Here is a 20,332-nt window from a genome sequence, read left to right on the forward strand (position 1 = left end):
TTTTGGTCAGTCCACACATGTCATTTCTGCGAATTATTGTCCAATCTACAGTGTTGAAAATGGCTTGCTGTCTTTGATGAAGCAATGTTGAACAAACATGCTGCTTTTGGGTTCTTCTGAAAGGTGATGAAAGCCTATTTACAACATGAATTTTATACAAATATTGTAAGGTCTATATGTACAAACACAATACTTCATTCAAGTAAAAAGTTAAGTGCAGTACCGGTAATTGTTTTTATTAACATTTACAGCCTATTCATGATAAAACAGATCATTAAAATAGGGGCAAAATGAAATTGTTTGATATGATGGTAGAACAGAACAATCATGTCTAATGACAAAACATTTGAGAAACTGTTGGCCATTAGCCACAACAATTTTAGCCTGTAAAAAGCAGTACTTCTCCATTGTTTTTTGTTATGCCCGCAGAGGGAGAAAATATTTGCCCCCCGCTCCCGCATCATTTGTCTATTGAATTGCAGTAAGTATGCAAAGGGACTCATACTCCTTGCACACTCTTTGACAGTAAGAGCATCACTGCCACCTACTGTAGTAAATGCGCAATTACAATTTCTTCTAGTACAGCCAAAAGACATGTTCCCTTGGGTCTAACCCCAGCCAAAATGTAATAAAAATTTTACATTTCATGGAAACAAATTTTATTTAAAAGCCAAATGGGCAAAAAAAAAATTACACAAGTAAAAAAAAAAAAAAGGCCATTTAATAAATTATTGATCCATTTTGTTTGTACTTTGCAAGAGACACATGCTTCGCAGTTTGCACAATAATCACAATATTTGTTGTATATTGTAATATATACATAATTTTTCTTGTGGATAGGATGTGTTTTGACAATAAAGCTGACTAAAATGACAAGTGTAATTAGGGATGCGTGATTACTGATACCAGGGATCAGTAAACACTCTAAAAACGGAAAAGTTGACTGAACTTGAAAAATTGAGGTAACAATTTGCGTACATCTTTTTAAACTATTTCAACACAGGCACCACTGTGTAAATGCCAAAGGATTACTTTAGTACAAACAACTTAATTTGTTTTGCGCATCAGAATCTTAATTAAGTTGAACCAACTTCATTTTCATTGTGTGATACTACTCCATTTAATCATATACTGTAAAAAAAATGAAATAAAAATAATAGTGCTGAACCAACTTAATAAATTGAGGTGAAAATCTGTATTTATTTATTTACCATTGCGTAAATGCAACAAAACTTATCTTCTTCTTCTTTTCCTTTCAGCTTTAACCTTCAGGGGTCGCCACAGCGAATCAGTTGCCTCCATCCAACCCTGTCCTCTGCATCCTCTACTCTGACACCAACTACCTTCATGCCCTCTTTTCCACCCGTACCAGCCTGCGTGCACATACTTCTTCACTTCTTTTCCACACTCTCCATTGCTCTGGACTGTTGACTCTAAATTCTTAAACTCCTCCACCTTCTTGGTCTCTTCTCCCTGTAACCTCACTCTTCCACTTGGGTCCCTCCCATTCACACACAGATAATCCGTCTTGCTACGACTAACCTTCAGTCCCCTCCTTTCCAGGGCAAACCTCCACGCCTCTAGCTTCTCCTCCACCTGTTCCTTGCTCTCACTACAGATCACAATGTCATCAGCAAACATCATTAGTCCATGGAGATTCCTGTCTAACCTCGTCTGATATCCCTACCATTACCATAGCAAACAAGAAGGGGCTCAGAGTTTATCCCTGATGTAGTCCCACCTCCACTTTGAACTCCTCCGTCACACCTACAGCACACCTCACCACTGTCTTACAGTTCTCATACATGTCCTGCACCACTTGAGCATACTTCTCTGCTCCTCCAGACTTCCTCATACAAAACCACAGTTCTTCTCTAGGCACCCTGTCGTAAGCTTTCTCCAGATCTACAAAGACACAGTGCAGCTCATTCTGGATTTCTCTGTACTGTACTCAAAGCAAATACTGCCTTAGAATTAGTCTCCACTCACTGGTTCTTAACCCCGGTTCTCGAGTACCCCTATCCAGCCTGTTTTCCATGTCTTCCTCAGCCAACACAGCTAAGGATCGTTATCAGGCTTCATACAGAGCTTGCTGATTAGCTGATCATTTGAAACATCTGTGATGGCTGTGGGAAACTGGATAGGGGTACTTGAGGACTGCTGTTGAGAACCACTGTCTTAACTTACAGTGCTTTTGAGCTCAAATGCCTATCAAAAGCTATCAATGCTGTATATTAGTGGCGTCCAAACGCTGTCTTTGAGGGCCAGAGTCCTGCAGGTTTTGGATGTTTCCCTGCTCCAACGCACAAATGAACAGGATTGTTATTAGGCTTATGCAGAGCTTGCTGATGAGCTGATCATATGAACCACCTCATTACAAAAGTCACATCTCCCGTCTTCATGTTTATCAATAATAAAAAGCGTTTGTCTTGCTGACCAAGCACTTCCGTCCGTCTTGTACTCAGCTTTTAAAGTATGGTTCTGTGATTTTTAAGTTGTCCTAACTTAAATACACTCCCGAGTTAAGTCAGGGCAAAAATGTATTTTCAGAATCAATATATTATTAAGTTAAGACTGCTTTGTTAGTTTGAATTTAGACCAACTTATTAAAAATAAATTATCAAATGATTATAATACAGGGAGTCCTTAAGTTATGGCGGAGTTCCGTTCCTACGCTGTCGATGTAACACGAATTTCGACTTAGGTCAGATTTCCCCGTTAAAATCAATATTTACATAAAAATACTTTGTACAGTGATTTTAAAAAACATATTTGCGTGACCCAAAACCACTTTTTCATGTTTCTGCACAGACATTCATTGCTGGCGGATGGCAGAGCGGAGCTAATTTAAACTTAAACACGAAAAAGTGATGCGCCTGATGGCGAGCCAACCTGCTCGATGGACGCCCATTGCTGGAGGTAACAACTACACAACTATAATTACTGTGGGACATTAACAAAAAAGAAGGTGTTACGGATGAGGCACGGGCGCGGTAAAGTTGAAACGACAGTGCGTCGCGTACGACGTAACTCGAGGACTCCCTGTATGTTCATGGAACAAACTCAGTTTTTTATGCAAAAAAGCCCTTGATTTTAAGCTTTACCTATAACGCCATGAATAGGAATAGGAATATGAATAGGATATATAGGATATATCTTTAAAAATATCTGTCATTGTTTTTTGGGGGCAGAAATTTTATGTTTCAAAAGTATTCGTGGTTTTGGTACTTCACTATCACTATCAACGGCTACTCAAGAGTTGAGTTGTACTGTACTGTACTGGTATCGATCTGGAAAAAAAGTGGTATCAAAATCCCAATTGTAATGATAAAATTCTGACGTCTTAACGTGTACAAATGTTACGTTTCAGTGTTTTGTTTTTATTATTATTAGAAGCTGAAAAATGCCTGGGAATTCACTGTCAATGTGCTGGGACGTCATGAGGGGGAAATGAGGGTAAGGATACGGTCTTCAACAAAAACATTGGAGACATTCCTCTTTCCAACTCGGAAGGACGTTGACCTTGACAGAAAAAGGCCTCCCAGCAGCCACAGGTTGTTGAATATACAGATGCCTATGAGGATTGAGAACCTAATAATAATTGCCTCATTACCCATAGTATCTGCATTCTGTTCATGGCTTTATTTGCCAATTAGGTGTGCAAAATGTAAGCTTCGGCCATGAGTGTTGAAAATTTTAATGCACTGAAGGGGAAAAAAAATCACCCAGACGTGAAATGCGCCTTCAAAGTGCCGTGTCAATCACTGCAACATGGATACCTGGCAAGGTAAGCAGATGAAGATCACCCAGACAGACACAAACCATACTTTGATAGCGATTTGAGTGACATAAAAAAATTAAATAAATACAGCTTTGATGAGACAGAGGCCATCAAGCTCCCCCTGACCCCGCCACTCCACCAGCTCAACAGCCAGGCTGCTTGCATCTTCGTGTAGCGTCATCTTTTCCAGTCCTTTTGTGTGCCCATTTTCCCCCTCTAACTTAACTGCCTTCTTTTTCACACTCCTGGCATGGCAAAGACATCAGTTTGCGCAACAGTCTCAGCAGGGTGGGGTATTTATCGATCGCAGCATAAGACACATCAGATGCCGGGAATGCAGGTTGTAACAAAGAGCGGGCTGTTGCCACAGCAACCACAAGCCATTACTCTCATCTGCCCGATGTAGTCTGCCAATCAAATTAATGAAACCCAGGGCAAATAGAGTGAGAGGAGTGTTGTTTTATTCATATTTCTTTAGTCACAAATTGAACCAAATCTCATTCATTCATTTTCCCTGGTTTGAGCCAAGCCCAGCTGAAGGTGTTTCCGAGCCGTCATTCGGACCGCCTTGCTATTTGTCCACCTGTCTTTTTGCCCATCCATTTTGTACTCCAGTAACTATCTCTGTCAGTCTACCTTATTATCCATCCACAAGCCTGCTCCTGTCTCGGTGTATTTATCAGTCTGCCTTTAGCCGTCAGCGAGTGTTCCTCCCAGGCTTTCTGTTTAATAATTACAGGCCAGTTGTCCGGCGCCGCAGTGAGCAAGTGGTCAGGTGATTTGTCTGAGAGCTGGCCGGGCCATCAGGAACAGCTCTGCTAGCTGAAGTAGTGTGAGAACAAAAAATAAGAGGAAAGAAAAACAAACAACAAATGCAATATCTGTGTGAAAGAAGATGAAAAAGCTCCAGTTTAAACTTTGATAAAAATGCCTATAAAACTGTGTTTTCATGTTCTGCTATAGAAAAATTGCATTCCAGTATATGTTATAAATCAGTTCTGGTCCATGTTGTTTCACTAATGAAACAAAGACAAGTTCTCAAATAAACTACAATGCTGTGAAAAAGTCTAAATTTGCCCACATCCTGATTTATTATTGTTTTAAATAGTTCACATACTTAAATGTTTCAGTTCATCAAGCAAATTTTGATGTCTTAAAGGGGAATTCAATCCAAAACCTATCTTTACAATAACATGTTATATGTGCCCCCACTAGTCTAAATATGGCGTGCTAATTAGTATTGCGTTTGTAGTTAATCTGCAAAATCCAGCTATTTATATCCATCTCAGAGGGCGCCCATTTTGCAACTTGCTGTCGACTGACATCAGTTGCTAAGCACTCAGGTAACAAACAGGTTTTTTTTCCCAAAATCAATTTACACAAAAAACACTCAATTTCTGTTTGTTTGTTTTTTTGGAAACAGTATTTTCAGTGAAACTTGCCTATGTTCTGTTGCAGACAATCACAAATGGAAGAAATAAAAACAAATTCTAATGAAAGAAGCGTCTTTCTTGTGTTGGGTTCCATGTATTTGTAGCCTATCAAAGTCAATTCAAATGTTTTTTTATTTCACTCTTAAAAAAAATTATAAATGAAAAAGGTTAGAACACAAAAAGAATGACAGCAAGCCGGTCGGACACAATAATGTATTCTGTGACCTAAATGGCTGGCATTGAATGAGTTAATAGTGGGAAACTATATCATGTACTTTCAAGTTTTTACCATTGTGCCAAGTTAGCAAAACAGGCATTGAAGTATAAATTGATTTTATATTTTTAGTGATTTACATAACAGTAATTTTTTTACTCAAAGAGGAAGTCAACCTAAAAATGTTCTTCACAATAATATGTTCTATGCAGCCCCACTAGTCTAAACATGGCATTCTGATTAGTATTGCATTTGTGGAATATGAATTAAGCAGCAAAATTCACATGTTGTTATCCATCATATTGGGGCAGCCATTTTGCCACTTACTGTCGTCTTAAAATGGCATCAATGTCACCTGAGGCATTTTGCCACTTGCTGTCCACTGGCTCAGGTAACAACCAATCACGGCTCACCGTGACGTTCACAAGTGGAGATGTGATTGATTGGTCATTACCTGAGTCTTGAGCAACTGTGATGAGTCAGCATCAGTCAGTCATCAGCAAGTGGCAAAATGGCCGCCCTCTGAGATGGGGAAAATCTGGTGGTTTTTGCTGCTTAGTTTTTGTTCCACTAGTTGGGGTGGATAGAAAATATTGTACTTGATTTTAACTTACAGGAGTTCAAACAGTACTTCTACTTTTTCCAGTGTTTCACACTTTTTACACAAGTATTTGTATTTCATTAAGTAAAGAGTGTGAGTAAAGAGTCTTTTACCACCTCTTTGTGTTGTTTGGACATCACATCAACAATTAGAATATCCCAATAACGTCCACGTGGCATTTTCAGGATTGATTCATACCCTGACAATGTGGTATGTCGGTTTATGTAGCACTCACATTAGCAGATGACCGTTATGTTTTGGATTTTCTTCCATATTTGAAAGAGGCCTAATTTCATACTGGGAATATCTGATTCTAAGCAGTTTTTTTTAAAATGCTGCCATGACACATATCTGAATTGTTTCACTTGTATCCAATTTGAGTTGGCCAAAGGTCTGTTAATTTCTCTACAGAGAAGCTTATGTCATTTTTTTCAGCACGTAGGCTGACCCAAATGACAAATGTACGGAACAGAACCATTTCTTAGCTCCATCCAGGCTGAGAACGTATTTTTAGAAACACTCTGAGCCGAGCGTGGCATTGGCGAAATGGAAAGCAAGCACGATCCCTTAGAATTCTGGGTAAATGGTAAGGGGTGGGTGGGGGGGGGAGATGGGGGGGTCATTGGTAAGGGCAGCCTAAGGGTTGAGTATTTTTGGGGATTTGGTTCTGAATTGGATTAGAGTCACAGTGAAACTGCTTAAAATGTGACAGTCGTAAAGGAGCTGTAGGGTGATGCATGAGTCACTGTGAGCGGAGAAGCGAGACGAGGGAGATAAATAAGAGACAAGCACAGAATAAAGCCCAAATACATGAAGCGATGATGAGATTCAAGCTTACAAGATTATTATTTTTCATTTCAAGCATGTATAAAAATAATTAAAAAAAATTGGACAATTCTCTTTGTTAGAAAAGTATAACACAGTAGCTACATTATAACAGTAAACACAGTTGAAGAATAGAGCGTTCAAAATGGGTAATACTGAATCATTTACATGTTTGATAAGGAGTAGGAAGAAGTATAAATGTATTTATTCAAGCTTACTATCTCAATGTATTAACAAGTAGATACGTTCTTGGTTTTCTTGACTCACCGTGATTTCTAATGTGCCTTAATCCAAGGAAAGTGCAAAAACCGATTAGCGCCCTTGGGATCTAGATGAAAAAGGTCGGCGAGTGTGTTGATTTCAATCTCTGGGCTGATATGTCATGATGAGCACCGTTAAAACCTTGTTCATTATCAACACTTCAAAGTCTATGGCTTTTGACATTAGCGGCATGAATTTATCTTGACTAAGGAGAACTTTACTGGGCTAAGCCAATTCATTTTTAATGACTACTCTCAGATACAATATTGATCTCACAAGACACAAATGTTTCTATGAATTAATAATGTTGATTTTACTGATTTTTACTGTGTGATCTGTAAGTTTTATTATCCACACAGGAGGGCCTGGGTCAAGATAAGAACCCAGAACACCAGCAACTATAAAGCAGGCATGTAAACCACTACCCCACTGCTGCCTAGATATTCTTTGTAAAGGATGATGCGCTATTTTTCCTCATGGATTTCAGTGACACAAGTCTCAGGAGAACTCCATACGCCATAATTTACAGCCACCTCAGAATATAATACATCACATATCTTTGGCATTTGCGCACTTATTCTGTTTACGTGCGGTGAGTGTGTCAGAAGTCAGGACAGGAGAATAAACGTAGATGAAAAGTGTGCAAGTCCAGGTGTGTAACAAAATGACTTACTTACCAACAAGAGAATATAGCCCATAGCTAGCACTAGCACCTTTAAGCAGTTATTTTACAATTATGTGGTTCAGAATCATTCGTTCCGTCACGTGTGATTGTGTGGGCGCTCACGGTTGCATTATGGGATGTCATTACCATGACACCGATGCGCTGATTGGCTGATAACTAAGCAAACCCGGAAGTCACTTAAACGGCGCAGGCAGCGGAGTCTCTGTAGCAGAGTTGCTACGAGACATCTAAATGGCAAGTCAGAGAGAGATAATCACAGATTTAATGATGAATGGACCGACAAATATGTTTATTTTACCTCCTTTAAGCACAAAGCCAAGGTGTCTTTTGTGCAAAAGCACAGTGGCTCTGATAAAAAGTGAGAACAAAACGCCAGAAGCGCCACTCAAAATCAACTATGTACAGATAAAATAAAAAAGCTGAAAAAGTATTATGAGGCTTCTCAAGCAAAAATTATGGAGGACCAAAACTGCCGAAATTCAATAATCACAAAAAATTATCTCTTTAATCATGAATTAACGCAGGTTAATCGCACTATTAATTTTGATTATATATATTACACTTTAGCGTGACATCGGATGGCTACGTTTAGGGTAGCACAGGTTGCGTTTGAGCAATAATCATAATTACATGCATTAAAGTCAAGGAATTAATAAATGTTTGCGTATCACATTTAGAATATTTGTTCATGTCAAAATATTAAGGTCATTTTTTTCCATTTCAAATTATGCAAGTAATTAATTGATTAGAAAAAGAGGAAGATGAGCGTGTGTAGTGGATCAAATTTTTTTGTAGACGTCCTCATAACATTAAATGTCAAAAGAATTAACACATAACCAGTGCTCTTCAAATTTGGCGGGAAAAAAATGTTGATTAAAAAAGCCTTTTTTTTGATAACTCTAGTATATATATATATATATATATATATATATATATATATATAGAGAGAGAGAGAGAGAGAGAGAGAGAGATTTTTTTGTTTTTTAATTATACTTTTTATATCCGTTTATATTTTCACTTTTAGTCATTTATCTATTTTTAATTTTGGCAATTTTGGTCCTTCATAAAAAATGACCTCGTAAATGACAGAAAAGCAAAGGCAACGGAGTGCTCACTCTAAGTGGTCTGAATCATCGGTAAGCACAAGAAACTATTTCATAATGCATGATCATTTTGCTGAAAGGAAAACTACACTTTGTTTAACCTTTGAAATGTACGCTTGAACTCCCAAGACACTTGATTCACCTTTAATGAAAGTTGATTAATTGTATTTTATTGTGTAATACTAAGCAAGAAAGAATCAGTGTGATCCTGAAAATAAAGGTTTTTGTGCCTTCCAGTAACTCCTGATTATTACTGTACAGTACACCCAGCCCCAAATTACTTAAAAACATGACTTCCTCATAAAACATTTTCTGGACCTTTATACATTTATAATTGAGAACCCCTGGACTAGAATCTCTGAAGCCCATTTGTACCATAAGGTGGGCACTTAGAGATCACCCCGATTGTTCATGTGCCATACAAATAACTGTATCAATCTAGGGCTGCACTTCAGTGAGATCAAATAAAATATTAATGATTCAGACAATTTGACGTCCACTGTCCACATCTTTATTAATTTACAAATTGATTTACAAACATAATTAAAAGTAATATGCGGAAGGACTCACTGGAGTCCATGCAGTAGATCTATGCACGCAAAATGCATTTACAGTTAAAGGAATTTTAAGAAGCTCTCCACTTGCGGATGATGCACCGGTAGTCAGTCGGGCGTGTGACATGAGCAATTGGAGACCCCGAACGTGCGTCTGTGTGCCCTGATCACCCTCACAACCACCACCTATAATTGTGCCGCATGGTCAGAGGATTGCTATTAAAATATTCTTATACTGTAATGCAAATAATTCATTCAATAAATTGATCGTCCCACACTGTTGTCATATTTCTCAATGAAATAAGATTACATGGACCACACACATCCACTGAGCTCACAATCTGTCTGCCTCCACCTCAAGCAAATCCATAAAAATTGCATTACACCACCCGCGTCACCACTTAGACCTGGTTTTAGCGAGTCTAAAATCTAGTCCACTTGTTGTCACCAAATTGCCAGGGGCGTGCTATAGAATACACTAGAATTGAGACGTTTCGTAGTCTACCTAATGCACAAACACGGCAATTTAGACTTGCCCCGGCATAAAAATAATGCGTCCATTTTTACAATCAACTCACCGACGACTGTTTTGAAGGTCATAAAGTGTCTGGCAAAGCACTCCAGGTAAAAAGTTGATAGATCTCAGTAACATGATGTCTATTTCAAAATGAAGGTCTAATATTGCTACCTAATAATGAACTGTCTCTCCCATGATACAAAGGGCTGATCTTAAGACAGGTGCATGACAAAGAAGTCTTTCACATATTATTATTTTATTTTTATTTTATATCTTTCAAATAAGGTTCATTTTCCAAGTGACATTGTTGTATGTAACTAATTGAATCACATTTTGTGCAGCATTACTTCAAATCTGTAAACATTTCTAGATTTACTCTTTACTTCTAGATTTACTCTTTACTTCTAGATTTACTCTTTATTTCTAGATTTACTCTTTATTTCTAGATTTACTCTTTATTACAACATCGATTAAGCGACATAATTGTTTTAAAAACCCAATGATCTCCGCCACCCTGACTGCTTGGTGGAAGGCATTAGAAATTACAAAAGCCCAAGTGGAGCCCTGTGGGCTTTCTCCCCTATGGCATAACCCTGACTTTCGAATTAACAACCAAACGTTTTATTTAGGTATGTGGGAGCAGAAAGGAATCACACATCTTCACCATCTCTTCTCAGATAATATGTTTATATCATATACATCTTTGCTCCAAAAATACAAAATAACAAACGGAAATTTTTTACATTATCTGCAAGTTAAAAATATGATAAAGAAACAAATTCCAACACTTCAGGGTACGCTCCAACCGCCTGGCTTAGCTAAAGATATTACCAAGCTTTCTCCGACAACAACAAAAAAACTTTCAAAAATATATAAGTTACTTTCATATACGGATAAAATGTCTTTACCCATCTTAAAATGGGAGACAGACTTGTCTATAGCTCCGGAATCTGACTTTTGGATTCAAGTTTGTGAAAATGCATTTAAAATGACAAAACACACAAATTTACAACTTATCCAATACAAAATAATCCATAGAACATACATTACTCAATATATGATGAAGAAAATGGGCCTCTCCGACTCCGACATTTGTCTCCAGTGTTTACAAAACACTACAGACACTTATTTTCATGCTTTATGGTTATGCACCCCGGTTATGTATTTCTGGACTAAAGTCTTAGAAAAACTTTCCGCTATCTTGGACTATAGGATACCTTTATCTCCAAACTTGTGTTTGCTAGGTGACCTAACAACAACTGACCTACCACATAAACAATTTCAATCTACACTTGTAGCCCTTACTATCGCTAAAAAAACAATTCTTGTTAACTGGAAAAATAAACAAACTCTGAATATCGACCAATGGTCTAACCTCCTCATAAATCACATTTTAATGGAAAAAATAATATATAATAATAATAATGGGTGCGCCTCCCCCCCCCCCGCCCGGTTGGGGGGGGCCCAGCTGGTCGCTCCTCTTAACTCACTGCACTAGTTTTGCACAATACATTTTAGGGCACATAACACACTTTGGGGGGGAGTGGGGTGGGGTGGAGACACCGTCTCCGCCCTGCAGCTCCCCTCCAAATTTTAATGCACCACACAACTGGGGGGGGGGGGGGCATCGGTTGGGGCGGCCGCGGTATGAAGCAGTGCTGCGGTCGCCTGTCCGTGTGCACCCCCCATTAATTTATTTTAATGCACCACATACGCTCATTGACATGCCTGGGGGGCGGATGGATCGGAGCAGGGGGGGATATCATTTCCCTCTGCTCCGGTTCACCTGCCCCCAATTTTAATGCACCACACACACACACTTATGTATATACACTGGGTGGGGTCACACACACGGTTTAGGGGTAGAGTTCGCCAGTCGGCGAGCTGGCGAACTTAGTAACAGGGTTAGTTTTTCACTTAGATCGTTGGGGTGACGACCGGGGCCTCTCCCCGCTGGGCCTGGGGTTCGGGGATGCCGCCCGTCCTCCGGTGCCCCCATCTCCCCTTCTGCCCCTGGTGTTCCGTCCCTCCGCGTGGTGGGGTGGGCGCGGGTGCCCTCTCCGCTCCGCTGCCCGGCCCCCTCTTCGGCGCGGATGCCTGGGTGCGGTGTGTCCCCGGGGTCTGGGGTCGGGGGCTGGGGGGCTGTCGGTTGGTGGGGGTGGGGGCGGGGGGCGGGGGCGGCTTGGTTGGTGGGGGGGTGGTGGTGGGGGTGCCGGGGTGGGGGGTGCTGGGGTGGGGAGGGTGTCTGGGGATTTGGGGACCTGGGGGCGGTTGGGGCTGGGTTGGGGTGGGTGGCGGGGGTGGGGGGCGGGGGGGTCGCGGGGGGAGCGGGGGTTGTGGGCCGGTGGGGTGCCTGGTGGGCCTGCAGTGCCCCGTCCTGCTGCGTTGGGTTGGGGGCGCGGGCCGCGTTGGGGTGGGGGGCGCTCCTGCTCCGGGGTTTGCTCTCCGGCCGGTGGCCCCTGCGGGGCCCGGGGGTCGTCCTTTGGCGCGGCCGCGGCCTGGGGGGCCCTGAGGTGTTGCGCTTGCTCTGTCCTGGCGGGGGTCGACGGCTCCCCTCTTTGGTGGAGATTTTCATGCATGCTAGATCCACCACACCAGCATCTATCGAGACTCAGACACAACTTGTTTCTCCCTCAGGTCATTGATTCGGTGGAGGCTGGTGTCTGTGGATCTCACTTTGCTTCGTCTGTCCTTTCTACCTTTCCTCAGTTTCTCCTTTGGGCCCTTGAGGTTTCCCTGATTTGTTGGAGTTTGGATGTCTTTGGGGTTGGTGAAGGTTAGTGGCCCGGTGGGTGGTGTCTGGTCGGTGCTGGGCTTCGCTTTTCTTTCTTTTCTTTGGTCCCCCTTTGGGTCTCCTGGCGGCCCCACGACTCTGGCTGGATTTTGAAGTGTTCGGTTTAGGTGAACGGTATGGGAATTCTTATTTATTTTTATTTTTTTTCGCACGCACGCACGCACGCACACACACACGCACGCACACACGCACAAACACACATACAAAAAAAAAAAAAAAAGGGAGAACAATGATGATGACATTTCAAATGATCAATACTGAGATCTCCCAAAAAAATAAATAAAAAATGTAAACATTTGCAAGCACCATATTACACTAGTTAATCTCTGGTACATAATCAAGCAATAATTTGTGATTTCTATTTTTTTTCCCCCAATACTCAAGTGTTTAATTATGCATCATTATTTCACAAATTTTTATGCATGGTTAATTGTGAGTGCTGAGCTCCCCTAAAGTTGACATGTTCGACTCACCCCGATAGTGTACACCGCTTTTTACAAGCGTGCTCCATTATTGTGGTAAGTGTGCATAATAATCTCAGCTATAAATCCTCTTTCCTCTTCCCGCAGCCCTGCTAACACGAGGCTGTGAATTCATTTGCATGCTTACAATTATTTTTCACCTAAGCGCCTTGGAAAGATGCCATTATTATTTGTCTCCGCATACATCAAAGTCGACTGACTCTGACCACCATCTGAAAGATATTGAGAGTTGTTTTCTTGTGCAACAAAACATGTTTTTCATTCTCTTTTTGTCACGACAGACAGTATCACAGGAGCCACAAACGCACAATGCTTTTGTTTCCCCTTTAAATGTTCAACTTACGCCTGACTTTGGTGTTTTTCACATTTCCATGTATAATAGCAGCATGAATAATGGAATTATTGCACATGAGCGAGTTCACTTGCAGGCGATTAGAACTGCAGTGTGAGCAATGCAATAAAGTGTGTATGATAGTTGACCTGAGGTGATATGTTGTGAAAACATTCATTTATTGTTGTGAAGCGCAAGACACCGTTACATTTGAAGTAGCAATTCAAGTTTAATGTTGGGTTTTGACACACACAATTTACAAAAGGTGATGATTTCATATTGAATTCCTTTGTAGTTCTTTGGTATTTAAAAGTATCCAAAGCTTTCCACACGTCGTCAACACCAGTCTCAGTTTAATGCTAAATTGACTGTGTATTAACCAGAAGCAGCTACTAACCATCAAAATCTCAATTGTGGGCTTTGTGACACTCCAAATGACCAGCATGTAGAGTGTAAAATGTCAGTGGAATTTCCAGGATGCTACTGGAATTAATTGGGGCAGTGCATTCAAAGTGGACCAATTAAACATTTCCTTTCTGCACCACTGGCCTTACCTCCTCGGGAGGGTGCCTTGTTGAGCCATCAGCAGCGGATCCTTCCGCCATGTGGTTTCTTGTATGTCTAATGTGCTCGAGGCTCGCACAAAATAGAGCATTATCCCGCAGTCTCTAAATTTAGACAGAAATACTTCATCATTACTTGCACAGAGAAATGATCCACCTATACTATATTGCATTGCTGTAACCCAGCCTGCATGTTGTGCATATGAATATTATGAACATTATGTTTCTTTACCATCATGACACAATTCCCAACAGTCCATTTTAACCAGAAGATTAAGAATAGGTTACAGGGAAGTTTTAAACTATGAATGGGATTATAAATAAAATGCACAATAAATTATTTTTTCCTTACTTTCATACTTTTGTTCACATAAAAGTAGAAAAAAATGTTAAACTAATAGAAATATGACTGCACCTTTTAGTCATTGATACAGTAATTTCATAATAATTCATACAATTAAAAAGATGTACTGTACTGTAAAAAACTATATGATATTGATTTGTGTTCAGGTTTTTTTTTCTGCCACTAGATAGCATAATTGCCTTTGTAAGACATTGCTGACAGCTCAGTGCATTTTTCTTTTCATATTAAGAGCTACCTAATCTTTAAAATGAAGTAACTTGTGAAATTCTGCAAATTTTTTAAATTGTAAAATACAACTTGACCCAAGTTTCCACAAATATATGCATTATTACCTTTTTTACTGCTAAATATTTATGTGGATGTGCCTGCTGCTGCAAAAAAAACAAAACAACCATACCCTGTCAAAAGCCATTCATTTCTAGCCATGCTGCACTCCTTAATGGCGCTGTCATGTTGAATCAAGACACATTCAAGAAACCAAAGTAATAACATGAAGTTGGACGTGACATTTCCAGAAAATAAAAAGGCTGCTCATCTGTGTCTCCAAAGTGTGCTGCTTCACTCTGTGTTCCCGTGCTGTGTTTAAAAGTGGCCTTCTTTGCACAAACTGAACGACCAGGCTATCCATCAAAGTTCATTTCCAAGCAATGTAGAATCCTTTCATCTAAATATAATCATTTTGTCTTGCCAAATAAGCAAAACGGTTGGCTGTTTTTCTACATTTCAACAAGAAAACTTGCCAAATGTGTAGCTAATGGCAATCAGTACACTCCACTCTCACTGTGCATGATCCTTTGTACCACTTCATCTCTCCTCTCAGCAGCAGATTCATCCAAGGGCATCGACATGTCCCACATATTGTGTGAAGTGATTGCTTGGGAAAATCCCCCGTCAGACCTTAATTTCAATGGTGTTTTACATTTCCTGCAAATGCAAAAAATCTTTTTGCACAATTTGTTGAATGGCATTATGATTCCCTGCCAAACTTGACAAAAGGCTCACAGAGCGGCCGATCTTTTCTACTGTTTCTCTCGTTGATACCGCTAAATCCGGGTGTTACTTGAAGGACACTCGCCATATTAGGTTCCTGTCTAGTTTTCCTCTCAGAAGCTACATCTCATCCATTTTTCATGACACTTGTTCACCGCAAGCACCCATTCACAGATGCATTCCAGAGACATAATTTTATTACATTTGTTTTCCATGCACTTCAAGTGGGTTTCAGATGTGCATGTTTAGTTTAGTTGCAAGTCTTAATGGTTTATTGCACTCTTAGCTCAGCTAGGGGATTAGCGTCTAGGCTTGTGTGAAATCTAACAAGCATATTAAAACTCCAAAAGCCCCAGCATGCACCATTATATATCACTTTGTAGTCTTAATACAACTTTTATGATTAGACTCCATTCAACTTCTTTGAAATTTTCAACATAAAGCCAAGCCACGGTGCCGAATGGGAAATCACATTTGCCAATTTACTATTAAAGTCAAGCGAGAAGAAGAGCCCAGTGTATGTTTTTACGTTTGGCACAAAAGTCAATCGGATCATTTGTACTGACCAAGTAGGGAACATTTTGTCATTATGTGCTGCCCATACTGATCAAGAGTATTGATTGAAGTCTGTCCTTGATTTTAACATTCAACAGGCAATTCTTGAGCAGAAATGAGAGAAGACTGAAAATTATTCTGTTTTTACAACAAAGAGGGTTGATGAGCCTTGTTTTAGGGTTGTTCATGTGCATTATGGAACAACAACAACAGAAAACCTTTAGTGGTGTTACATTACTCTTGATTTGGTATGATTTGTCTGACTCTTGAGTCTGATTATCTCAAGGTAGGGCTGGGCAATTCTAAAAAAAATAAAATATTAAGTCAATTATTTTAATTGATATTCAAATCACGATAAATAATGATTTTTCGTTCATTTTTAAACTTTTTTTCAGTATTTGTTCAACTACCATTCAAACCATGAATAAGCATCTCACTTAATTCTTTATTGTATTTGTCTTTTTTATTTGGTTCTATTTTTATTTCCACAAGTTTTTATTATCATATCGTATTTTGTGCAATAAAATGAGTAGAAGAAGAAAGTTGCAATAGAGCTCTATTAATATAACTCTTTTTTTTCACAGAAAATGAAGAATCGAGTATGTGCCTTAGAGTATTGTTGAATCGAGTATGTGCCTTAGAGTATATATATATATATATATATATATATATATATATATATATATATATATATATATATATATATATATATATATATATATATATATATATATGCATATATATATATATGTATATATATATATATATATATACAATTGCCATTTTTTTGTGTGAATATTTGTTATTTAAAGACATATCACTCCTAGAAGTCGATGCTAATGTTCACACTAGCGATGTTTTTAAAACGAAACATGTCTTGTATTTAAATTAGTGCTGTCAAAGTTAAAGGGTTAACTCATTGATTAATCACAAAAAATTATCGCATTAATCATGTATTAACGCAGATTAATCATATATTAATTCTGAATGCAGATGATCCTTTAGCTAGACAGTGGATGGCTACGTAGCGCAGGTTGTGTTTGAGCAATAAACACTACATGCATTAAAGTAAGCTGCATTTAATAAATGTTTGCTTATGACATTTATAATATTTGTTTTAGTCAAAACATTGGGGTCATTTTTTTTCATTTTAAATTATGCAAGTAAATAATTAAAACATAACAGGTGTTCTTCACATTTGAAATCTTCAAATGTTGATGAAAAGCAATGTGATTAATCTGATTAAGAAATGTAATCATTTGACAGCTCAAATTTAAAAATACAAATGTGTGTAATTCTTTTCATTGTGTGTTTATTTCGGCAGTATCACATACATGTTACATGCTTGCTACACCAGCAACATGGTACATTCAGGGTACTTTCACATCAGGAACTTGCAAACACATCATGGTGTGCGGCACATTAATTGTTTTTCTTTGATTATAATGTTTTCAAAATTAAACTGGGTCAAAATCGAAAACCCAATAACATTTTCATGAATTGCCCACACTAGCACAAGGTACTGGTACATACTTTATCCATCCTGCACTGTGAAACTTTCCTCTTCAGGGTTGTGGAGTGCTGGAGGCTATTCCAGCTGACTTGGGGCAAAAGGTGGAGTAGATAACAGCATGGACTGCTCGCCAGTCAATTACAGGGCACATATAGAGTCAGACAACCTCTTAGGCTACGCTACGTTCACACTGGAGGCAAATGCGACGCAGATTGGATTTTTTTGCCCAAATGAGACCTGTATCTGACTTTTTATGTCAAAATTTGTTGCAATGTGACCACTATCTGAATAGCCAGGTCGCATATATCCGACCTTGACGTCGTCAAAAGTCCTATATGCGCTCCACGCGGGCAGGGAGCATTAAGCTTGATTTATGCTTAAGGCATCCGCAAGGTCCGCACGGCTCGGTAGACGCACGTGAATCGGCAAAGTTGTTTTGAGTAACAGTTGTGACTTTATATTTGACTTTAATTTGAAACATGTAGTATAAAGATGAAATTTGTGGTGGTGATATTAGTAATTTAGCCACGCAGACGGCTCATTTATTCCGCGCGGCAATGACGTGACGTCATCGTTGACGCTCAAACAGGCTCACCTCATTTTCACAAAATATTATTTCTACCTCCTCCTGCATCACTCCTCTGTAGATGTGAGATGAGCATTGAGACCTGCAGTGTGAACGTAGCCTTAGACTTACGGTAAATTCACGCCATCTCTGAGCAGATACCTACAACTACAATGCCTGCATGGAAGTCAGGCAAGTAAACTACTACACTACCAGTACCTTTCAGTATCAAATATATAATACATATTGGAAAGAAAAACAGTGTGTTTGAATCAATTGAAACAAGACAAAAAATATCTGTTATGCTAATGTCGTCCAGAAGCTTGACATCATTTTTTAAGACAGACTATTTAGTTTGCGTTGTCTTTAGCATTAGACCCTCACAGCCAGAGATTAGGCAGTCCACCCTGGCAATGAATAACACACGAGGGATTAACACAAGTTTCACCCGTCCGTCACCAAATCATTTTGACGGATTAGCAATCTCCACTCGTGTTCCAAATAAATTCATGTTAGTGATAGAATCAAGGTGACATTGGTCTGTGTGTGAGAGAGAATAAGCTATTTTCCTTGAACTTTGCTGTGAAACTCTAAATCGAAGTGTCCTTTTTGTTGGCATAACAAAACAAAGAGAGATTGTAATAGGTATTGGGATGAGGTTGATTTACTATGACAAAAACTAACAAGTGTGAAACCGGACTAAAACTGAGACTGCATTTTAAAATGGCTGAAAAAAATTAACACTAGAGGAAATTTTAATCTGAAAAAGACTATATTTGGTCTAAACAGAGTAAACTTTATACTCGGAAGAGAGTAAAATATTCGGGGGAAAAACACTCATCAGTTGAGGAACAATCACAGAACCTCCAATTTCGGAGACCTCCAACCTAACCATTGAACCCATGCCACTTCTATTTTGCGACAATATAGGTGTCAGGTGGAATTATTTTTCTATCTCCATTTTTGGTTTCATTTTGGACACACCAGCAATATGTTAACTAACAATATGTCTGGCATAGCTCAAGTGGTAGAGTGGCAGTCTTCCATGCTGAAGGTTGTGGGATTGTTCCTCAACTCTTGAGAGTTTATTTTATTTTATTTTTTTTTTGTATTTTTTTTTTTTTACTATCTTACTCTTCTGAGCATAAAATTTACTCTGTTTAGACTGGGACCGAATATAGTCTTTTTAGAGTAAAACTTACTCTACGAAATTTACTGTGTAGATTCAATCCTCTTATTAAGAATATTATGTTGAAGATAATTTTTTTTTGGTGAGGTTCCGGTTTACCAATGAGACAGTTTTGGTAATGGTGAAATGATCCCATATGATTGAAAAAACAAAAAAAGAAGAAAAATCAATCAAGCTGCTTGATATATATATATATGTATATATATATATATATATATATATATATATATATATATATATATATATATATATATATATATATGTGTGTGTGTATATATGTGTCTATATATATATAAAAGGCAATCTTTTTCTTGGCAATGAAGCTGTTCCATTCATTTTGTTGAAAAATGTCATATGCACACAGTTACACACTCTTGTTGTCACCCACCGTCACATTAAAGCCGTCCTGACAGATGGAATATGTAGAGACTTTTAATTTGTAGGTGCCACAAGAAGTGTTGAGTGAATCTTCGCAACGTGTCTTCCGATCACAATTCATATGATTGGCAAGTGGGAGGGGACAGGGGCTGCAGGTTTGACAAGAAAATAAATAAATAAATGACTTTTTAGCTAACTTATCTGTTGATACAGATGGATGTGCTGAAGTTTGGACTTTTGTGACACCAGTCCTGGAACTTTTCTGACTTGCCCAATCTCATAACTACTCCCTGCCCACCTGCATGTTTGCTGTTGTTGCATATGTGAGCAAATTGAGCATTGAAGCGAATGGAATCCTTTTTTTTTTTAATCACCCTAATTTGTGTGCAAGTGTGCATACAAAATGTATTGGGAATCCATGAATCAAAGCACCATGTTGAAAATGTAATCGGTGTTAACATGACGTAATTATGATTTATGTGTAATAAGTGGCTCTGCAAATTATCCTCCAAATATGACAAACCTCTTCTCTAACCATGTGGGGATGTCGAGTGCACTTTAGTACGTCTTGGCAACTGAAAAACGCCACGCTAGTTTCCTCTCCTGGAAGGATCCATTAAAACAGATAAATGGC

At 39.0% G+C, this 20,332-nt stretch overlaps 1 protein-coding gene across 4 annotated transcripts in view; it reads right to left on the bottom strand.

The window, feature by feature from the left end:
• The window catches only part of lingo2b (leucine rich repeat and Ig domain containing 2b), a 52,458-nt gene that overhangs the window by 4,620 nt on the left and 27,506 nt on the right, over positions 1-20,332 (bottom strand). The window contains exon 2 of one of the 4 annotated variants that reach the window (XM_077572110.1): positions 14,136-14,249. The exons of the other annotated variants lie outside the window; for them this stretch is intronic. The gene's annotated coding sequence lies outside the window, so the exon portion shown is untranslated. The remainder of the gene's footprint in view (positions 1-14,135; positions 14,250-20,332) is intronic. 4 annotated transcript variants of the gene reach the window in all.

This window comes from Vanacampus margaritifer, chromosome 1, assembly GCF_051991255.1.
Source record: "Vanacampus margaritifer isolate UIUO_Vmar chromosome 1, RoL_Vmar_1.0, whole genome shotgun sequence".
Classification (NCBI taxonomy): Eukaryota; Metazoa; Chordata; class Actinopteri; order Syngnathiformes; family Syngnathidae; genus Vanacampus; species Vanacampus margaritifer.